This window comes from Nerophis lumbriciformis, linkage group LG05 (genome assembly GCF_033978685.3).
Source record: "Nerophis lumbriciformis linkage group LG05, RoL_Nlum_v2.1, whole genome shotgun sequence".
In the NCBI taxonomy this organism is placed as follows: domain Eukaryota; kingdom Metazoa; phylum Chordata; class Actinopteri; order Syngnathiformes; family Syngnathidae; genus Nerophis; species Nerophis lumbriciformis.
Window position 1 is genome coordinate 11,651,773 of NC_084552.2, and position 8,228 is coordinate 11,660,000.

Below are 8,228 nucleotides of genomic sequence, written 5' to 3' on the forward strand. Positions count from 1 at the left end.
ACAAATCGTGAGGATTGTGATTGAATCTTCATCTAAACGGAATTATGTGAGCGTCCTGTCGCTCGGCAACCCAGCGAGAGTGGAAATATTACAGAAAGTGTGTGTTTTATCATGGTTTGTTATGATTAGTTTGTATGTTTAGCACCTAGCCATGCTGCTAATGCTATAGTGTCACAATAAAGCTACATCTGTTTAGCACTTCTAAAACGTATTGCTCGTCCTCTTTGTGTTCGGGCTCAAAAATATAAGGTTCTGGATCATAATTGTTCCCAAAGTAATCTTTGTTTTCTCTCACGAAGTCTGCTTGATTAGCATTGTTGTTGATGGGGAAGGGATCTGTGGTTACTCCTCTACGTCACGTGATCACGTGACTGGCTTCATCATTACCTCTCAAAATGGCCACAGGCTGGTCCACTTTCACATCCCCCGTGATGGCGAGAAAGACACACACATCGTGAGGATTGTGATTGAATCTTCATCTAAACGGAATTATGTGAGCGTCCCGTCGCTCGGCATCCCAGCGAGAGTGGAAATATTACAGAAAGCTTGTTTTATCATGGTTCGTTATGATTAGTTTGTATGTTTAGCACCTAGCCATGCTGCTAATGCTATAGTGTCACAATAAAGCTACATCTGTTTAGCACTTCTAAAACGTATTGCTCGTCCTCTTTGTGTTCGGGCTCAAAAATATAAGGTTCTGGATCATAATTGTTCCCAAAGTAATCTTTGTTTTCTCTCACGAAGTCTGCTTGATTAGCATTGTTGTTGATGGGGAAGGGATCTGTGGTTACTCCTCTACGTCACGTGATCACGTGACTGGCTTCATCATTACCTCTCAAAATGGCCACAGGCTGGTCCACTTTCACATCCCCTGTGATGGCGAGAAAGACACACACATCGTGAGGATTGTGATTGAATCTTCATCTAAACGGAATTATGTGAGCGTCCCGTCGCTCGGCATCCCAGCGAGAGTGGAAATATTACAGAAAGCTTGTTTTATCATGGTTCGTTATGGTTAGTTTTTATGTTCAGCACCTAGCCATGCTGCTAATGCTATAGTGTCACAATAAAGCTATATCTGTTTAGCACTTCTAAAACTTATTGCTCATCCTCTTTGTGTTCAGTCTCAAAAATATAAGGTTCTGAATCATAATTGTTCCCAAAGTAATCGTTGTTGTCTCTCACAAAGTCTGCTTGATTAGCATTGTTGTTGATGGGGAAGGGATCTGTGGATACTCCTCTACGTCACATGATCACGTGACTGGCTTCATCATTATCTCTCAAAATGGCCACAGGCTGGTCCACTTTCACATCCCCCGTGATGGCGAGAAAGACACACACATCGTGAGGATTGTGATTGAATCTTCATCTAAACGGAATTATGTGAGCGTCCCGTCGCTCGGCATCCCAGCGAGAGTGGAAATATTACAGAAAGCTTGTTTTATCATGGTTCGTTATGGTTAGTTTTTATGTTCAGCACCTAGCCATGCTGCTAATGCTATAGTGTCACAATAAAGCTATATCTGTTTAGCACTTCTAAAACTTATTGCTCATCCTCTTTGTGTTCGGGCTCAAAAATATAAGGTTCTGAATCATAATTGTTCCCAAAGTAATCGTTGTTGTCTCTCACAAAGTCTGCTTGATTAGCATTGTTGTTGATGGGGAAGGGATCTGTGGATACTCCTCTACGTCACATGATCACGTGATCTGGCTTCATCATTATCTCTCAAAATGGCCACAGGCTGGTCCACTTTCACATCCCCCGAGATGGCGAGAAAGACACACAAATCGTGAGGATTGTGATTGAATCTTCATCTAAACGGAATTATGTAAGCGTCCCGTCGCTCGGCAACCCAGCGACAGTGGAAATATTACAGAAAACGTTTGTTTTATCATGGTTCGTTATGGTTAGTTTTTATGTTTAGTACCTAGCCATGCTGCTAATGCTATAGTGTCACAATAAAGCTACATCTGTTTAGCACTTCTAAAACTTATTGCTCATCCTCTTTGTGTTCGGTCTCAAAAATATAAGGTTCTGAATCATAATCATAATCAGAATAGTTTTTATTGCCATTGTTTGAGAACGGGTTCACAAACTATGAATTTTTCTTGGTGCAATAGTGCACCAACAATTGTTCCCAAAGTAATCGTTGTTGTCTCTCACGAAGTCTGCTTGATTAGCATTGTTGTTGATGGGGAAGGGATCTGTGGTTACTCCTCTACGTCACGTGATCACGTGACTGGCTTCATCATTACCTCTCAAAATGGCCACAGGCTGGTCCACTTTCACATCCCCCGAGATGGCGAGAAAGACACACAAATCGTGAGGATTGTGATTGAATCTTCATCTAAACGGAATTATGTGAGCGTCTTGTTGCTCGGCATCCCAGCGAGAGTGGAAATATTACAGAAAGTTTGTTTTATTATGGTTAGTTTTTATGTTTACCACCTAGCCATGCTGCTAATGCTATAGTGTCACAATAAAGCTACATCTGTTTAGCACTTCTAAAACTTATTGCTCATCCTCTTTGTGTTCGGTCTCAAAAATATAAGGTTCTGAATCATAATCAGAATCAGAATAGTTTTTATTGCCATTGTTTGAGAACGGGTTCACAAACTATGAATTTTTCTTGGTGCAATAGTGCACCAACAATTGTTCCCAAAGTAATCGTTGTTGTCTCTCACAAAGTCTGCTTGATTACCATTGTTGTTGATGGGGAAGGGATCTGTGGTTACTCCTCTACGTCACATGATCACGTGACCCTAACCCTTCATCATTATCTCTCAATATGGCTCGGGAATCTCCGAGAGATTGTTACTAGTCTAGTACAAATGATTGTCACACACGCACTAGGTGTGGCGAAATTATGACCCATCACCCTCATACCCTGGGAGGTGAGGGGAGCAGTGGGCAGCAGCGGTGGCCGCGCCCGGGAATCATTTTTGGTGATTTAATCCCCAATTCCAACCATTGATGCTGAGTGCCAAGCACGGAGGTAATGGGTCCCATTTTTATAGTCTTTGGTATGACCCGGCCGGGGATTGAACTCACAACCTACTGATCTCAGGGCGGACACTCTAACCACTAGGCTTTTGATCATATCTATTTATTCGCAAACTTTGGAAGTCTTTTGGTGTCATGAATCAGAAATATATGATAATAGCTTCAAAAAAAAGGACATGTTTTCACTTTACTGCTACTTTAACTGTAGTGATGATTCAGAGTTTATGAATTCGGATGGCAGAGTGACACGTCGGCGAAGCGGCGCTCTGTGCAAACACGCGTGAACTTGAAGCCTGACCTCGCCGTACGAAAGTCTGTTTGCATAAACTTTAGAGCAGAACTCGCCTTGAGTAAAGCCCTCACACAAAAGTCTGCGTTATATAACAGAGATGACTCCGGTGTACTCAGGAGTATTGAATGATGAAAAAAGGCGTCGATGTTTTGCGCAGCGAGAAGCACATCTGTGTTGTTTTGCACGCACCTCCAACACTGGAGGGCCCCTGCCAACAAGCCGTGTTGGTGTTGTTCTTGTGTCCAACACCTGTTTGACACGCTCACCTCTGGCAGAACCTCCATCTGTTTGAGGGGAAGATCACAGACCCCGACCAAGCCTCCTGCAAATGACATGCATGACATGTTGTTCCAGGTGGACACCAATTAGCCTCAGATCAAGATTCAACAAGAAGTAGATTCAGGAAATATATACGACCAATCATACATCTACATTTAGATATCACTGAATATTATCTTGATGTTGTTTGTAGAGCTGACACGGAGGTTAAATGATTCTTTAAACCAGTGTTTTTCAACCTTTTTTGAGCAATGTGCGTCATACTTGCCAACCTTGAGACCTCCGATTTCAGGAGGTGGGGGTTGGGGGCGTGGTCGGGGGTGGGGCGGGGCGTGGTTGGGGGCGTGGTTAAGAGGGGAGGAGTATATTGACAGCTAGAATTCACCAAGTCAAGTATTTCATACATATATATATATATATATATATATATATATATATATATATATATATATATATATATATATATATATATATATATATAGATATCTACATCCTGAAAATATGCAAACAAAACTGTGTTTAGATAATTTATATTTCAAACTTGCATAAATAAATATTAAGGAATATAACATAACTTGGCTTCTGAGAGTTTAAAAATGTAATGAATAAAATGCTAAAGTTGTTGATCCATCCATCCATTTTCTACCGCTTATTCCCTTTGGGGTCGCGGGGGGCGCTGGAGCCTATCTCAGCTACAATCGGGCGGAAGGCGGGGTACACCCTGGACAAGTCGCCACCTCGTCGCAGGTTGATAAACAAGCAATTATTTTAATAATTAAATATGGTCATTTTAAATGAATTATTATGATAATTTAAATTCAATTATTTCAAATATGTTTATTTTAATGTATAATTCTATGGCTGGAAGTAATAATGAGTCAGGAAAAAATACTAATAAAATACAATTAATTTTGATGTTTTTAGCAAAATATAGTAAAACATTTTTTTTATTTTTTTATTAATAAATGTATTTATTTTTAGGTAAGATAAACATAATAATACAATTTATCTCTAGTCTGGATGATTTAGTTCTTGTCACCCTGTTGTCCTCCCGTCATAAAAAAAAGGCTGTCCTCACTCAGGTCCGCATGGAGCTGGAGGAGGCGTGGCTTCCAGCTCCGGCTGAAAATCGGGAGATTTTCGGGAGAATATTTGTCCCGGGAGGTTTTCGGGAGAGGCGCTGAATTTCGGGAGTCTCCCGGAAAATTCGGGAGGGTTGGCAAGTATGATGTGCGTTGAAAAAATGCAGCGGCACACCACCAGCAGAAATCATTAAAAAACGAAACTCAGTTGACAGTAAAAAGTCGTTGTCGCAATTGTTGGATATGACTTTAAAGCAGGGGTAGGGAACCTATGGCTCTCGAGCCAGATGTGGCTCTTTTGATGACTGCATCTGGCTCTCAGATACATCTTAGCGGACATTGCTTAACACGGTAAGTAATGAATAAATCCGCTAGTAATCACAGTGTTAAAAATAACATTCAAAATATAAAACATTCTCATGCATTTCAATCGATCCATCCGTTTTCTACCGCACCGGCCTTTTTTTTTTCATGTCTTCCTTTCAGCGATATTTCCCGCATCTACTTTGTTTTAGCAATCAAGAATATTTCAGTTGTTTTTGTCCTTCTTTGTGGGGACATTGTTGCTTGTCATGTCATTTTCGGATGTACTTTATGGACGCCATCTTTGCTCCACAGTAAGTCTTTGCTGTCGTCCAGCATTCTGTTTTTGTTTACTTTGTAGCCACAGTTTTCTGCATAGCCTTCCCTAAGCTTCAATGCCTTTTCTTAGGGGCACTCACCTTTTGTTTATTTTTGGTTTAGGCATTAGACACCTTTTTACCTGCACGCTACCTCCCGCTGTTTCCCACATCTACAAAGCAATTAGCTACCAGCTGCCACCTACTGATATGGAAGAGTATTACACGGTTACTCTGCCGAGCTCTAGACAGCACAGACACTCAACAACAACACATCATTTGCAGACTATAATTACTGGATTGCAAAACATATTTTTAACCCAAATAGGTGAAATTAGATAATCTCCCACGGCACACCAGTTGAAAAACACTGCTTTAAACTCACAGTTACTGACGTTTTCTTTGAAGTCTATAGATCAGCGTTTGGGCCACGAGTGCCCACCAAAAATATCTGTTTCCCAGTAGTGGTAGTTGAGGTCTTGGATTTACATTTGTTCACAATATTGATTCCTCTTTTGTCAAAGTGTCATTCAAGTCCTCAACGGTCCTCAGACTTTGTCCAATGTTCACAAAGTAGTAGTTGAAGCTTTCAACTACTTTGTTCATTGTTTTACATTTCCTTCTGAGAAGAGTTTAGGATAATCATTCCGAGCACCATTTTTAATATTGCCCCATGTTGCTCTCCTATTGTTTTTGTTCCGGTCTAATAATTGACTCTAATATTATTTCTTAAGTGTTCGTACTATGCCAGTTAGCTTGTTCTTATATGTTTTATACTTCTGCCTTTGTAGGTCTTTGTGTTGTAAATGTTAAATTTTAGCTGTAATACACTTTTCCACCACTTGTGGCAGTAATGAAAATATCAAACAAACACAAGAAGTCTGGAGCTAAAGTCATAGAGAAGTTTCTAGATGTGACCAATCCAAGTCTAAGACTAGATGTGACCAATCCAAGTCTAAGACTAGATGTGACCAATCTAAGTCGTAGACCAGATGTGACCAATCTACTAGATGTGACCAATCTAAGTCTAAGACTAGATGTGACCAATCCAAGTCTAAGACTAGATGTGACCAATCTAAGTCGAAGACTAGATGTGACCAATCTAGGTCTATGAACAAGAACTGATGAGAGGATGAGAGGTGAAACGTCTTCCAAGACAAACCAAACAGTCCAGTTGTGATGACTGAGAATAAAATCAGCTATCAATTGTTCAAACAAACTGAAGAAGACTTGAGCTAAAGTCATAGAGACGTTTCTTAAGGGCAAAAATTATGACTAAAGTGGTGAAGCTGTATTTTCATTTGTACTTTAATTTTATTGACAGTTTAAAGAACATTTATATTATAATAATTTCTTTAGAATGTATTTATTTTAGCACTACATAAATGTATGTACATTTAATTGTATCAGTTTTTATGAGTTCTTTCTTTTGCGGTGTATTTAATTGATATTTATTTTTGTGTTCAGCCTGACCTAAGCCTCCAGAATCTGTCCAATGTTCACAAAGTACTTGTTGAAGCTTTTAACTACTTTGCTCATATTGTCATTTTCTACATTTCTATCTGAGAAGTATTTAGGATAATACTTTCTGAGCGCCATTTTTAATAATGCTATTTTAGGATGCCCCATGTTGCTCTCATACTGTTTTTGTAATTGACTAAAATATTATTTCCTACGTGTTCGTAGTATGCCAGTTAGCTTGTTCTTATACGTCTTGTACTTGTTTTCTGCCTCTGTAGATGTTTGCTATAAATATTCGGTTTTAGCTGTACTCGGTTGTAATACACTTTTCCACCACTTGTGGCAGTAAAGAATATATCAAACAAACACAAGAAGTCTGGAGCTAAAGTCATAGAGAAGTTTCTTAAGGGCAAAATTTATGACTAAAGTGGTGAAGCTGTATTTTCATTTGCACTTTAAATTTATTGACAGTTTATTTATACTATAACAATTTATTTAGAATGTATTTATTTAATCTATTTTAATAATAATTCTAATAATTGACTCTAATATTATTTCCTAAGTGTTCGTAGTACGCCAGTTAGCTTGTTCTTATATGTTTTGTACTTGTTTTCTGCCTTTGCAGATCTTTGTTATAACTGTTCGATTTTAGCTGTAATAAACTTTTCCACAACTTGTGGCATTAATGAAAATGAACAAACTGAGGAAGTTTTGAGCTAAAGTCATAGAGAAGTTTCTTAAGGGCAAAAATTATGACTAAAGTGGTGAAGCTGTATTTTCATTTGCACTTTAATTTTAGTTTAAAGTACATTTATATTATAATAATCTATTAAGAATGTATTTATTTTAGCATGTAAATCTATTTTTTATCAGTTTTTATGAGTTCTTTTTTTTTTTGCGGTGTATCTAATTAGTACTTATTTTTGTGATGAGCCTGACCTAAGCCTTGATAACAATCTTTGGGATCAACACATGCTTTTAAATAATTTAACAAGGTTTATCCTGTTAAACTGTAAAAAGTAAGAGGACTATTTCAGTGTTAATATTTGAGTGGGACACGGAGCCATCTGTAGTGGAAAAGTTGGGTACGAGGTCAAAAAGGTTAAGAACTCCTGTTTTAAACTAAACTTGTCCTAAATGTACCTTGTAATTGTGCAATGCTAAGATATTCAAATAATACAGTATAGCGACACTAATAACTAGCTGGCAACTAGCGTGCTAATCGCTAGCTATTTTGCATGCTAAGATGAATATAATAATATAACTATTTATTCATGTTGTTATGGTGGCCATGCCACTGCCATTTCTAAATTACACTACCGTGTGATGGATCATAAATTAAGTATTTTATGGAAAAATCGCAGGGCAATATAAAAAGTAGGGCTGTTAAACAGTCTAAATATTTAATGGTGATTAATCGCATTTCGTTCATAGTTACCTCAAAATGAATCGAGATTAATCGCAGACAGATGTAATTATTCTTCATCAAT

At 38.4% G+C, this 8,228-nt stretch overlaps 1 protein-coding gene across 1 annotated transcript in view; it reads right to left on the reverse strand.

Annotated features, from left to right (window-relative positions):
* slc38a4 (solute carrier family 38 member 4) overlaps positions 1 to 8,228 on the reverse strand; it is a 161,053-nt gene that overhangs the window by 116,924 nt on the left and 35,901 nt on the right. Inside the window, exon 2 of the mRNA XM_072913143.1 lies at positions 3,486 to 3,618. The gene's annotated coding sequence lies outside the window, so the exon portion shown is untranslated. The remainder of the gene's footprint in view (positions 1 to 3,485; positions 3,619 to 8,228) is intronic.